At 42.0% G+C, this 15,372-nt stretch overlaps 2 long non-coding RNA genes across 2 annotated transcripts; both read left to right on the top strand.

Moving 5' to 3' along the window:
- The first annotated feature begins 481 nt into the window (after positions 1-481).
- On the top strand, positions 482-3,443 carry LOC119901684. The gene is made up of 2 exons (XR_005444233.1): positions 482-625; positions 2,575-3,443. It is a non-coding gene; the product is annotated as an uncharacterized LOC119901684 (long non-coding RNA).
- Positions 3,444-9,516: 6,073 nt separating this feature from the next.
- Positions 9,517-15,112, top strand: LOC119901682. The gene is made up of 6 exons (XR_005444231.1): positions 9,517-9,814; positions 11,178-11,254; positions 12,766-13,710; positions 13,957-14,109; positions 14,227-14,321; positions 14,457-15,112. It is a non-coding gene; the product is annotated as an uncharacterized LOC119901682 (long non-coding RNA).
- Positions 15,113-15,372: the final 260 nt, after the last annotated feature.

Raw genomic sequence — 15,372 nt, 5'->3', positions numbered from 1 at the left:
AGATCGTGTGCTTTGGGAGAAAAGGGAGGGGGCAGTGAGGCAGCATCAAAAACACCTTGCAAAGGAAAATATAGAAGCAGATTTTGTATTACAAAACATACATCAATATAGTCCATCACAGTAAGAATGTTTCTGTTTCTAGCACAGAGCACAAACACCACCAGTTTATTCCATAAAAGTCAGGTTATGGAAGAAATAGCATGATCAAGCAGAGTGCATGCAGAGGACACAGAGAGGAGGAGCAGGCAGTCAGGGAATTTCCCAGACTCAGGTGCAGCAGGAAAGAGAGCCTAGAGATGATGTGAAGCCAAGAAACAGAGCTATAAAAGGAGGTCCAAAAGGAGGTGAAAGTCAGTCGTTACATGGTTTTCATGTCGACTCGGGTCTCTGTTCTGGTAACAGAATGGGGCTCTATTTTGCACCGATCTCTGACACACTCCGGTGGAACTTTTGTATTCTAATTGGTGTCTGTTTTTGTTGATAATAAAAATGTTGGTAAAAGTTCAAGCTTTCTTATCTGGCCCAAGTCTGTCGAGCCGTGCCAGGAGAGTTGAACAGGGGCAGGATGACCTTGACCAAGGACGGACAACCTGTATCTCAGAGACACATACGCGTACTTAAAAAGGTAAGCAGAAAACCTTTTTTTTTTTCATTTCTGCATAATAGTGTGTCTGAGTACAGGATTCTCCGCCCAGGTGAAGTTTCTGAAAGCTTCCTCATTCTTGAACCTAGTTAAAGTACAAAAATTAACGAAAATTGTTAAAAATTTTACTGAATTCACTAAAAATGAACTCAATTTACTAAAAAAAACAAAGCACATACAGATTGAGAACCGCTGATGTGTCAGAGATGGGTGCAAATCTAAAGGCAAAAAAGCAGTGTGTCAAAGTGCTTGCAAAGCTGGTAGATTAGATGCGCTTTTTATGTTTAATTGTTGGCTTTTAAGTGTAAATAAGTATGTAAATAAGATTTGTAAATAAGATAAGAGTTTTCCAACCATTATTGTGAATACCGCTGTTTACTTACATCGCAGACTTATATCGCAGGATTTCAACTGAGTGTTGGGGCTCTTCGATGGTAGGTCCGGACTGAACGGGCGGATGTACTATAGCACGTTACCGCTAGGAGCCTAAAATAGGACGGTGGCAGGATAGGAGGATAAAACGTGCTCAAAAGATAAAAGAAGTTTACGCTCTCATGGATTGAGTAGCGATTTGTAAAGACAGAATTTGTGTTGAGCAAGTGTATCATTTCTGTCTAAGCCCTCATGTCGAGGAAGTGGATTGAGAGGCTATTTGTGTGTAAACAGGGTCTGTGTTGAGGAAGTGCATCAGACCAGCCAATTTGAAAATAAACCTAGGCAGTGTAAATTAAGTCTGTGTTGAGGAAGTGCATGAGACAAGTCCATTTGAAAACCTAGGTAGTGTAAATTAAGTCAGGGACCGGCAGGAGATAGGAGTCAGAGACGTACGTGCATGTAAATATTGCTGAAAATATATAGCTGTGTGTTAACAAAAAGTGCATATAAATGTCACCAAGGCCTAAAATAATAATACTAAGAGTTTGAGTCTTGAAGCCTTGTGTTTAAGACCATTAGATAAAAAGTATAAAATAATGACAGTTGAATAACTGATATTAAACTAACATAAAGCTTAAGGATAACAGATGAATAGAGTTGATATGGTGATATAAAAAGTATAAGAAGTTGATGGAAGGAGTTATAAAGTAATAGATATATGAATATATATTGATGAAATAGTTAATGTGGACTAGTATAGTGTAAAAGACGGCTTTGATGCAGAAAAGGGAAAAAAAGGAGTTTGCTCATGCTAGCAGAGAGGCACAGAGCAGGAGCTGAGGTGCAGCTGTGTCTGTGTGAGTGTGAGTGAGTGTGTCCATGTGGGGGAGGACAGCAGGCTGAGAGAGAGAAAAAGAGAGCAGTTCAGCCCTAAACCAAAACTTATGAGAGTTTTGTGATCTGTTGCACCTTTCTAGGATAACAACAGCACGTTATAGCAAGTTACTCATGAGTTAATAATAACAGAAGTTATAAAAGTTTTTTGAACCAATAACAGCTTGACAGTAAGCAGATTAGTAAAAGAACGGCAATGACTGCTGGATACGAAAAAGAAAAGTGTAGTTGAAACAGCCTACTAAAGTATTATGATAATAAAGGAAATTTAGTTCAGAATAACAGGCTGAAGACACTTTTTGGTCGAGGAGAAGGAACAAAACTAGAAAAATGATGACATCTGATAAAGTTTGCACATTTATTGAAACATAGAAGTACAGATTGATAGGCAGCAATGTGAGGTATTATCTATGAAGGATTTAAGTTGGGATTGAGAGCCATCAATTTTCTATTAGATGTGAGAAAATGAATTTGATATTTTAATAGTTGTTAGTTTCACTGAAGTTAGTCATTTTTAGTAAACTCTACTTTGATGGTTTTTCAGTTGAATAGCTCTTTGATATAGAAACAAGGGGAGCTGCCTGAGTTTCTTTCAATGAATTGTTTCATTCTAGTTTCTTGGTTGTGTGGCTTTACAATTAAATGTCTTTTTCTTTTTCGAGGCATGAAGGCCGTCCAAATTCCAAAGTTTCCAGAGAGTAAGTGTTTGCTCGCAGTGAGTGTGCGATGGCTGTCCTGGGAGGCACACAGCAGGTGAAATTAAATGGTAAAGAGCAGAAAAAAGACAAATTAACTGCAAAAGGTGGTCAAAGGAGGGAGCTGTGGCAGCAACATATGTGGTAACAGCACAACTAAGTAGTTAAAGATAAAATAAAAGATGTCAGATAAGAGATAGAGAAAAAAGATCTGCCTACAGACCAAGGCACCTGCAGAGCACAAGGAACCATGAGACATGACGACAGCGAGACAGAGCTGCACTGGACACGATGACAGCTCTGGAGTTTCATGATGGAAGAAGAAGGCGAGAGAGCAGCTTCAAAATGGACACAGCAGAATCTGACTGTGAGGAAGAGAGGGAGGGCCACAAACGAGCAGTGATACAGGAGGCGTTCCACACAGAGTGTGTCAACCTGATGCATCACAGGCCCAAGCCCACCTCCACTGACGTCAGCATCTTCCCAACGCTGAGGACGCAGCCAGTCAGACCACATCTACCATCTACAGTCGAATCATAAAGAGGACAACACCACCTTAAAGACTGCGAACCTAACAGCACAAAGTTTAAAAGGTCAAGAAGGCTTTACAGTGAAAATGAACTTCAGCCAAAATGCTCTCACATGTGACCGAGTGCTGACAGAAACTTCACCAAGGAAGCGCTTTCTGTCTCACCATGATCAACATTACAAATGGTCAGACTGTCAGAGGCCTTGAAAACTGCAACATCTGCTGAAAAAGATCTGTTTGAAGACTGACCTCAAAAGAGTTTGGGAGTAGGAGTGTTGATAATTTGTAGGAGAAGAAAAAATAGAAAGATAGGGGAAGAAAAAAGAAAATAGGGACTGATGTTAAATCCAAAGAATAAGGTTAGCTCAGGAGATATAAAATAGCAAGATATGTCATTAATAATTGATTCATTAACACAAATATACTGAGTTAATAACTTTGCTGTCCTGCTCTCCTCCAGCAGCCACCTGATACTAAATTTCAGCAAAAAGGGATCAGATCATCAAGCATTCCTTGTGTTTTTAAACAGAGTTTTTAGAAAAAAGGGATCTACTGGGATTATTTTTATATTATAACTGTAACAGCGCAGAACTCCTCGGCGTAGCAAATACAATGACAGGCAACCGAGGCCGAAAGGAGAAGCCTCATTGCCTTTATAAAGCAATTTCAGCAGCACATTGCTACTGCATGCTTAAATTTGATGATTGTGAGTCTTAAATCATGATCGACCTTTGTCATGTATTTCACAGGAACAACCAAGCAACTGTAATGATAACCTGAGACACATGTGTGATGCTGAACACCTGAGTTAATTTATGTTTTCTTTCTGTTTTTGGAGGTAGTATTAGTAAACTAGTTTGAAGTATGGAAGAATTGTAGTGCACTAATGAATAATGGGGTGTTATTTCAAGATTTCATTACGTTCAATAGCAATGTAAGTCAATACACAGATATACAGGAGGTTAGAAGGGTTAAATTGCAAGCAAATGGAATATCTAGGAAGCATCATGTTGAAAAAGATTGATATTTTCCTCAAAGATAGTAAAGTTTCCAAACTACAAACAGTAGTGTAGTAGTGCCCCGCTCCGTCCTCAGAGCCAGATCTCCTTGGCTCCCCTGCTCCGCCCTCGGGCGGCACAGCTCTGTCCTCGGGCTGCCCACCGGACCTCCCTGGCTCCCCTGCTCTGTCCTCGGGCTGCCCACCGGACCTCCCTGGCTCCCCTGCTCTGTCCTCGGGCTGCCCGCCGGACCTCCCTCTGCTTTGCCCCCGGGACGTCCGCTCAGACCCTCAGGTCCCTCTGCTCCGCCCTCGGGACCCCCTGGTCTCCCAGCTCTACCCTCTGGCACCCTGTCTAGCCCTATGTCTTCAGTTCAGCCCTGCCCGTTCCCCTAACCCTTCCCAGTCCTGAAGCCCTCCCTGAATTCCCTGTGTTTTGTTTTGGACCCTGGACCCCCACCAGCCGGACCCCAGTGCGACTTCCTCCCCCCGACATTCGTCTGCCAGTCCAGTGGGAAGGCCGCCGGGAGGCGTCCATTGAGGAGGGGGCCCTGTTGTGGTGGCAGCCCGGCTGACGGTGAGTGTCCTGGTTTTTATCTCCTTTTTATCAGTTATTCTGCTTTTTCCTTGGTTTTCTGTTCCCTGCCTGCCTCCCTGTGTTTTCTCCCCTGTGTGCTCTCCCTCTGCTCCTGAGCCCAGCCAACGACCCGCACCTGCACCTCATCAGCCACCTCGTCAGCCTGCCACACCTGCCAGTAATCAACCTCATCCCTGCCTGTTCTCCACACCATCCTAAAATCACCCTGGTATAACGTTAGTGCTGCATAATGCTACAGATCTGACCGTTCTACAAGCTTGGCTTTTATTTTAAATTCTTTACTCTTACTTCCAGGTCACCTGGCCCACCTGTCTTTCTTTTCTTAATGTTTATCATCAAACGGAGAAATAAAAATAGGAATTTCAAAAAACCAACAGTAGCCTAGCTGATTACATGCACTATAATATTGTGTATTTATTCATGTTAACAGCAAGAGTCATGTTTTTTTAAGCGCATTGTTTGGTGCAATACAGTTGGTAGGCTAATATAGGTTAACCTAAGAAATGTTAGAAAAGAGTTGTTACTGTCAGCGCTATATTTTCAATATTAAATTAATATTTAATGTGGTTTCCACCGTAATGAACCATGCTGTTTCCCCTTTCTAACAGCAGGTGGCAGGATTTAAATGAAGGTATGGTTTTTGTCTTTATTAAATGTTTTGAATCCAGATTACTGATACAGATGTGTTTATTGTTGTTCATTAGATTTGGTTTTGGATATTTATGTTGCAACCTAGTTATCACCCAGAGTTAAACCTGCATGCTCTTCTTCTAACCTGGTTCTAACACTGCTGTCAGCTTCTTAGCAGCTCTGACAACAAACTCACATCAGAAATGTCCTAATGTAGGCCATCTGGCCAAAAGAATCATTTACCAGTGCGCTTTATACTGTGTGAATCTTTCTTCTCTATACACACTCCAGTGTGTATAACATACAACACTCCCATTGTGTCATGCAAGTGAAGATAATCCATACAAGTCTTAAACATTTATTGAACATATATAGCACATACATACTTTCAATGGCATTGAACGTAAAATCTATGGCTGCAGAACATTGACTGTGAAGCCATAAGGTAAGTCCATTTTCACAGGTTCACAAAAGAAAGTCCAAAAACGTAATTACATTATTAAAAACAGGCTGTCAACAGGCTTGCACTGTCGTGGCTCCTAGGATCGTTGTGGAGATGGTAGTTTGAAGCTATGTTAAAGGACATGCCTGTGTTGGGGGCTGTGGGAGGGCTGGACACCATTTGGACCCCATTTGGGTTGGAGTTGAAGGAGGCTCTGTAGTGATGCACAGATCTTTGGTTGTGGAGGAGATGCATCAGGTGGTGCAGGCCTCTGGTGAGCTCAAATACTTCCTGGTTGAGTATTTCAATCTTGTTGAGTTGATTAATGATCTGTCTGACCTCCTCCGTCTCCAGCAGCAGAGTTACATTAGCCTGAGTGGACTCGTGGGTGCTGCCTCCTGTACTGGCTCTAGGCCCGTGTGCTCCACGTTGAAATGGACCAAGGGTCCATGGTCTTCAGTTCCCTCTACAACCCTGGGACTAAGATCTGGGGGTCCTAAGCAGGGGACAGTTGGGATAAGCAGCTTTAACGGCTTTTGCTCAGCCGCTCTCTCTCCCTGGTTGAGACTCGGGTGGCTGTAGGCGTGCTCTGCTCTTTTAGCGACAGTGGCTGAGGGGTTGAGCTCTGCCCGTGAAGGCCAACAAGGTTGCTGAAGCTGGTCAGCAGCAGATTGCAAAGGGAGCGTGTTGCTGGAAGGAGGTGGACGGAGTTGTCAGACTCATCCCCCTTTGTTTGCACAACAGAGGGGAGCCTGCGTTCGTGGGTAAGCCTGGGTGACCTTGAAAACCCGCTGAGGCCCTCGTCCTGGCTGTCCTCACGCAGATTGTAGGTGAGGTTGTCGTGGATGTCTGAGGCAAACAAACTGGTGTACTCGTGGTAGAGTACCAGCACATCTTTCAGGTCACGCACTCTAATATACTGAATGTGACAGTATGTCAATGGCTTCACATCAGCATTGGTCTTGATGACCTAGTCTGTTTCAGGACCAGCACCATCATATCTTTCAGCACCCAGAGCAGACAAAATAGAAGGCTTGCAGCACGTCATCCTTAAAGATGAGGTACTCCCAGGGACACAGAAGGAGGTTTTTATGAGGAGGGAGGCAACCCTGACTGGCCCCCATAAAAACCGGCAGCTGGAGCAGGGCTCGACAATAACGGTGGCCTGATGGCCCGGGGCCAGTAAAACGTAACGTCGGGACATTAAAAACATTAGTATTTTTTAAAAAAAGAAAAAAAAAATCTAATTCAACATGCAGTTGTTTTGCAGCTCTTTCAGCTCTCTGTCCAATCCAGAGTTGTAGTTACGTGACGAGAGGTTGTCAAATTTTATTTCTCTAATCTCAATCATGCGGTAACCTCTGGGTCAAAAGTGAATCCATGCAGACGGAACTTAAAGCTGCATTCTCTCTAACGGCCAGCAGGGGGCGACTTCCATTAGATAGAATGGTAAAATGTTGCTACTTCTCAGCTGATTCATTATCTCAGTAAACAGTTTTAAATGATTTTATAGTCTCAGTCACTAGTTTCAAGTCTTCTTCAACACAGCATGATGTTCATTTAGTATATTATGGTCCTATTTAATGCAAAATAGACGATAATGCAGCGTATGCTTTTGGACGGGACTACCTTGTTACTGACAGGTCGGTACCATGGCAACCTGTTCATCAGGATAGAGGCGACTCGTGTCCGCTGCTCTGTGTACATTTTTCATAAATGACTGTCAGCAGGAGAGCACGTCATGTTTGAGTCTGAGTATGTTTTGTTTTAAAAGTAAATTGTTTTGTTAACCTTTTTATTTATTTATTTTTATAACCAGGATGTATTTAAAAGACGATTTAACACTTTTGGAAGGAGGGACGGTAAAAATTGTCTCCAGGCTAGTAAGTTTCAAACCCACTGGCCCGGTGGGGCCAGTTGCAAAAACGTTTAATATACCGGCGAGTTTGCTCGACTGTATCATTTATATACAGTGGGTACGGAAAGTATTCAGACCCTTTTAAATTTTTCACTCTGTTTCATTGCAGCCATTTTCCAAAAATCAAAAAAGTTCATTTTATTTCTCAGTAATGTACACTCAGCACCCCATCTTGACAGAAACAAACAGAAATGTAGAAATTTTTGCAAATTTATTAAAAAAGAAAAACTGAAATATCAGATGGTCATAAGTATTCAGACCCTTTGCCGTGACACTGATATTTAACTCGGGTGCTGTCTATTTCTTCTGATCATCATTTGAGTCCAGCTGTGTTTGATTATACTGATTGGACTTGATTAGGAAAGCCACACACCTGTCTATATAAGACCTTACAGCTCACAGTGCATGTCAGAGCAAATGAGAATCATGAGGTCAAAGGAACTGCCTGAAGAGCTCAGAGACAGAATTGTGGCAAGGCACAGATCTGGCCAAGGTTATAAAAAAATTTCTGCTGCACTTAAGGTTCCTAAGAGCACAGTGGCCTCCATAATCCTCAAATGGAAGACGTTTGGGACGACCAGAACCCTTCCTAGAGCTGGCCGTCCGGCCAAACTGAGCTATCGGGGGAGAAGAGCCTTGGTGAGAGAGGTAAAGAAGAACCCAAAGGTCACTGTGGCTGAGCTCCAGAGATGCAGTCGGGAGATGGGAGAAAGTTGTAGTAAGTCAACCATCACTGCAGCAATCCACCAGTTGGGGCTTTATGGCAGAGTGGCCTGACGGAAGCCTCTCCTCAGTGCAAGACACATGAAAGCCCGCATGGAGTTTGCTAAAAAACACCTGAAGGACTCCAAGATGGTGATAAATAAGATCCTCTGGTCTGATGAGACCAAGATAGAACTTTTTGGCCTTAATTCTAAGCGGTATGTGTGGAGAAAACCAGGTACTGCTCATCACCTGTCCAATACAGTCTCAACAGTGAAGCATGGTGGTGGCAGCATCATGCTGTGGGGGTGTTTTTCAGCTGCAGGGACAGGACGACTGGTTGCAATCGAGGGAAAGATGAATGCGGCCAAGTACAGGGATATCCTGGACGAAAACCTTTTCCAGAGTGCTCTGGACCTCAGACTGGGCCGAAGGTTTACCTTCCAACAAGACAATGACCCTAAGCACACCGCTAAAATAACGAAGGAGTGGCTTCACAACAACTCCGTGGCTGTTCTTGAATGGCCCAGCCAGAGCCCTGACTTAAACCCAATTGAGCATCTCTGGAGAGACCTGAAAATGGCTGTCCACCAACGTTTACCATCCAACCTGACAGAACTGGAGAGGATCTGCAAGGAGGAATGGCAGAGGATACCCAAATCCAGATGTGAAAAACTTGTTGCATCTTTCCCAAAACGACTCATGGCTGTATTAGATCAAAAGGGTGCTTCTACTAAATACTGAGCAAAGGGTCTGAATACTTATGACCATGTGATATTTCAGTTTTTTCTTTTTTAATAAATTTGCAAAAATTTCTACATTTCTGTTTTTTTCTGTCAAGATGGGGTGCTGAGTGTACATTACTGAGAAATAAAATGAACTTTTTTGATTTTTGGAAAATGGCTGCAATGAAACAAAGAGTGAAAAATTTAAAGGGGTCTGAATACTTTCCGTACCCACTGTATATATAACTTTACGCAATAGAAAAGCGATTCAACCGCTGTTGGGGCAAAGGAGTGTAAATTAGCACTCGCTGTGGTGGTGTAAATAGTCAATACTGCCGACGTTGTCTTTGCTGTAATCAAATCAGTATATATTTATGTTTATCATGAAGTGTACTACTGCTTGAGTGCAGTAAATCTATGGGAAACATCCATATGTAAAGTTACAGACAAGGCTAGCAGCAGCAGCGCCGCGTCAGACACGTTTCTGGTGTGCAAAGACAAAACACCACGAAGCTGACACATGCCGGTTTTCTCTGTAAAACAGGCGTCGTTTCGGTTCTATTACCTTATAGTATTTAACAGTGACATTGTTGAACTGATTCGTTGAGCTAAACGTTTTCTTGTTTTCTATTTTTACAGATCCTGTGGTTAGGATGCTGTGGAAGTGTAAGTACTGTGAGTTTGTGTGAGAAAAGGGGTTACCTTTTAAAACATTATCGTTTAAAACACGGAAACTTTCCCATTTCTGTCCCATTTCCCTGCTTACGCCAACAATGTGTGTGCACATTCAACTCCATTAATGCACTTAAGGTCCACTTAGCAAAGATTCACCAGAAAACCCAGGGTGCACAACTGAGTGAAACTGCCCAAGTAACCTTTCACTGTCAGTCATGTGATTTTTCTGCACCATGCACAGAAGCAGTCTTTCTCACTCACCTGCGCAGTACACATTTAAAGGTAAATCACAGAGTCCAGTGCCCATATAATGGCTGTAACTTTCACACAAATGTGTATTCTACATTTAATGCACACAGAAGTAAGGAGCACAGAACACACAACTGGAGGATGTTTAGGCCAGAAATAGTCTCTAGTAGTGTAACTAATGAAATGGCCCAAGAAGAACATGAGCCTCCAAATGACACCCTTGAATCAGAAGACAGTGAGGATTCTACCAATGAAGATCTTAATGATCTAGAGAAACAGCTGGAGCACAACCTAGCAGCTCTTTTTTTAAAGATGCAAACAGTCCTACACATTCCAGAAAGTACGGTACAAGAAGTCATACAACAGCTGTTACAGATGTGTGAACTATCCCAGCCACTGCTGCATAATGCACTCAAGGACATTCTGAAACAACAGACAGATGTAGATGATTCAGTTGTGGAAGAGTTAGTAAGGGCTGCCGCAAAGGGCAATGTGATCATGAAATTCTGTGGCAAGGATGGCCCCTTATCAACAACAAAAAGGAGAGCAGCATATGTGAATAAAAACTTCACAGAGGTTAAACCAGTGGAGTACATTATTGAAAGAGGAAAAAAATCTAGTGCTGTATATGTTCCTTTGCATCCAATGCTACAGAAGATGTTGAATAGGGCAGATATTTTGGACAAAGCTCTTCCCGTCCAAAAGCATGTGCAACATGAGTACAGTTCATACAGAGATGGCTCGTACTGTAATGACAATGTCCTCCTTAAAGGGGAGGAATTCAAAATCGCTGTTGGACTTTATACTTTTGAAGTGTCCAATCCTTTAGGAACATCAAGAAAGAAACACAAAATGAGTGCAGTTTATTGGGTGATAGCTAATGTGCCATCAAAATACAGATCCACACTCCACTCCATTCAGCTTGCTGTTTTGTGTAAATCCTCTCATGTAAAAGAATTTGGCTACGCTAAAATTCTCCGCCCTCTCATTCATGATCTGGCTTCTTTGGAGCAACATGGTGTATATGTTGAGAAGTTGGGAGAATCTGTCAAAGGTACAGTTTTATATGTGGCTGCTGATAACCTGGCTGCTCATTCTCTGGCAGGATTCTTCGAAAGCTTTATGGTGGACAGATTCTGCAGGTTCTGTAGGGCGACGAGAGGCGAGATGCAAGGCAAGGAGGTAAATTCAGGTGCTTTTGAACACCGCACTATAGACACTCACAACCAGCAGGAGCAGGAGGTAAAGCATGATCCCACTGTGGCAAAACAGTATGGTGTGAAAGGAGAGTGTGTATTGACTGACGGCCTGGAGCACTTTCATGTTGTCCGTGGGTACCCCGCTGACATCCTCCATGACCTTTTGGAAGGCATTGTTCCTGTTGAGTTATCCCTCTGCATTTCAGACATGATTTCTAAGAAATATTTCACCATAGAAACATTGAACCATGCCATGAAAACCTTTGAATATGCTTTTCATGACAAAACTGACCAGCCTCAGCCAATTGCCCATGGCTTCTCTACCAAAGGGACCATAGGTGGCAATGGCCATGAGAACTGGGCCCTAATCAGACTGCTCCCACTTATCATTGGTCATAAAGTCCCTGAAGGAGACAATGCATGGAACATTCTGCTGCTCCTAAAAGACATTGTTGAGTTGGCTGTCGCAACAAAGCACACTGAAGAGTCGGTGCATTTCCTTGACTGCAAAGTGTCAGAACATAGAGACTTGTTGCAAACAACTTTCCCAAATTTTAGATTACGGCCAAAACACCACTATATTGAGCATTACCCTGAGATGATCAAAGCTTTTGGTCCCCTTTCAAATGTTTGGACAATGCGGTTTGAGGGAAAACACAAATTCTTCAAACGGGTCATTCGTAATGCCCACAACTTCAAAAATGTAGCTCTTACATTGGTTGTTAAGCATCAGAAAATGATGGCGTACTATTTGGACACAAGTTCATTTTTCAAACCTTCAATTGAAATGGACAAGGTCACTACAGCATCGATCACATCTTATCCTGAGAATGTCCAACAGGTTTTCTGCCAGAGAGTTCCTCAGCTTACAGTTCTTGTTGCATCATCAGTCTATGTAGATGGAATTAGATATTGTGCTGACATGATAGTCTCTGTTGGTTCATGTGCTGGCCTCCCTTCATTTAGACAGATCAAACAGATAGTGGCACTGAGATCCTGTTTGTTTGCAATGAGATGACTGCATGGTACCATGAGCATTTGAGATCTTTCGAACTCATCTGTGACAGCAGTAACCCCTCTCTGTGTGTGGTGCAGCTGAAAGAGCTGAATGATGTTTTCCCTCTTTCAGCGTACAGATATGGCGATAATTTGGTAGTGACCCTCAGGCGTTATATTCTCTGTTAAGAAGCCACAGTGTGATCTCTGCAATAAATCTAGGCTGTAATGGAACATTTTGTAGCTTATTTTAGAGCTCATGTTGAAATGTATAATGATAGAGTCTCTGAGAAGTTTTTATTTTTCCCTAAATTTGTGACTTTTTTTGTAAATGTTTTTCTTATACATTTAAGTGGGGATTTCTTGTGAATTAGAAGTTTTTTAATGGATTTACCACTTTAATCTAAAAGGACAGTCACTATTTTCTATGCTCAGCAATTGAATGGCCTTTTGGATATTTATATTTCTAATGACCTAATTATTGTTTCTATTCCCAAGATGACTGCAAACCAGAAGATGACCTTGAGGGTCATTCTAACAGAGGCGGATATAGTCATCCTAACCACAAGGCCCTCTACAGTCGAAGATTTGATAAGCAAGCTTAAAGAATCACTGGGACTTCATTATAACTTCAGTCTCCAATACCAAGACCCTGAATTCAATAATGAACTATGCAATCTGACAGATACTGAAGAACTTCCAGAAAAACCAACAGTTAAAGTCATGCCTGTCTCATCTGATGAAGTCTTCAGTGACACACCCAGTACAGCAGATACAGACATACTCTCACACTCATCTCAGGAGTGACAGAAACAGTGGCCAGAATTTTTTGATATCCCTACCATGTCTGTGGATGTAGAGTATAGACTTAGGCAAGCAGATCTGCTGTTTGAGTGAGGGTACATACCTTAAAGTATCAAAAGAACTAAAACACGAGATACTTGAAAGATTGGCAGAGAGCATGTATAGCTACACAGCATACCCAACTGCTGCTCAGTTCGAAAGTGTTGCAGCAGCACTGACAAACAAGCACCCTTGTCTCCAGGAGCGAGGCTCAACCACTCGCTGTTGTGGTTGGAAAAATAGCCTTAAGCATAAAATGGGTAATTATCGAACAAAGCGTAGGCAATCAGGATGCCTTGATGTTTCAGTAAATGCAGGTAAGCGGGGAAGGCATTCAGCAGGACAACCAGCTAACAAGCGCATCAAGAAGGCAAACAAAGGTGAAATCAACTACTTGCCCAGGATGGATTTGATCAGGCAGCACTGGAGGGGGCCTGTAAAGACTTGGTTGATGAAATGCAGAAGAGAACACCAAATGGACCTCTTGTGAAACAGAAGATGGATCAGACCTTTTCTCTGAGAAGAAAAGAGGTAGTGGAGTCGGAACCCGCTATAAACACAATGGTGAAACGCTGGCCTGCCCTTTTCACTGAAGATCAAGTATGTTTAAGAAAGAACATGACAAATAACTATCTTTCTATTATATATATTGTGTCTAGATGTATATTTCTCTTGTCCTCTTTAAGGAAAACATTGGTATTTTTAATTTAGGGCATGATGTTTTTCATCAACATTGCAAATCATATAAAAAGGACATTCATGATGTTTTTCAGCACTACTTTGCAGATGGCTTAGCTGCCTTGTATAGTTCAGTTGATCTAAGTTCAGTTTATCTGTATTTTTCAGGTGTTCATGGAGTTCAGCAGGATTTTGGGCAAGAACCTCAAACAGGAGTTCTATGAGAGCATCGACCGGCACAGTCCTCGTCTCCTCGAGTTATTTCAATCCAAGAGAGGGAATGTTGGACAGTTGTTGACACAGATTTCACAACAGACCAATGTAAGTATATACACATTCTGTACTTGGTGTTGTTTATCTCAGGTTTTGTATAAACATATCACAATGCTACTCTATTAGTTGTATAATTCAATCAAAACATTGCTTGTTTTTTTTAAGCTTTCTTATAGATCATTATTATCCGGACACAAGTGCTCAGAGGGCTTCCTATTATCCTTGGGGACAACCCCACAAACTTCTTCAAAGCAGGCTTTGTAAGTAAGCTCTTGCTTTCTTATAATTTTTACCATTATTTATTTTTCACCATGACACTCTTATATTGATTAAAGTTGTTTTTCAAATGAGAAATATAATGTAATGATTGTGCTCTTCTGTTATTCTTTATTTAGGAATCTGATGATGATTATTTTCGTGATCTTGACGTTGGGAAGCTTCTTATTGAGCGTGAAGGTGCTGTGCTCACGTCTTCCCAGCATCTCAGTCCAGCTTTGTTGAAAATCGTCATTGAGGGAGAAGTTGTAATGGAGAACATTCAAGATCTGCCAAAAGCAATGTGCATTCTGTTTGGACTCATGTATGCACTCCATCTTAACTACCCCAAGACCATGAAGCTCACATTTCAGTTCATCCAACAGGTATTGCTATTGTTAGGCCAGACTGACCTAAAGCCAAAGCTACAGAGTTTGAAAAATCAGCTCGCAATGTAAAAAGAGAGGTCAAGTCTACTGTAAGAGGCAGTTGACTACATTTTTCTTTTTGCCACACTAGTAAAATACTTTCTTACCTGTGGGGTAAACCTTTTATTTTCTGTAAAACAAGCGGACGAACAGACACACGTAAAACGCAGACACACACGTACAACACCCACACACAAACACTGACACACACTTAAATGCTGTAGGAATCATGCTGAAGGATGTGACTTGTGTGAAAATTAAAACTGAGAGGACTTGTAGCAGAAAGACATAGGCCTAAGACATTATTGTTCTAGTTCAACACACACGGACAACACCCAGACACACGGCAACACCCACACACACTGCAACACGGGCAACACCCACACACACTGCAACACAGACACGGGCAACACACACGGACAACACCCACACACACACAAACACCCACACACAATTGTTTCAATGATTTGAAATGACTTTTAAGATTAATCATTTTAGATTGGATAATTGATGTTTTGATTGTTGATGTTTGGCTGTGTTTTGCCATTTAAAAATAAAATAAGATGCATGGAAGCATTAAGAGGTGTTTCTTTTTTTCCCATCCAATTTAATTGAAAATGTTTTAACT

Source organism: Micropterus salmoides, unplaced genomic scaffold (assembly GCF_014851395.1).
Source record: "Micropterus salmoides isolate LMB-PRFRI ecotype aquatic unplaced genomic scaffold, ASM1485139v1 Ms_hic_scaffold_14, whole genome shotgun sequence".
Lineage (NCBI taxonomy): Eukaryota > Metazoa > Chordata > Actinopteri > Centrarchiformes > Centrarchidae > Micropterus > Micropterus salmoides.
Note: the sequence above shows the minus strand (reverse complement) of the source record. Positions and strands in the feature narration are given on the sequence as shown.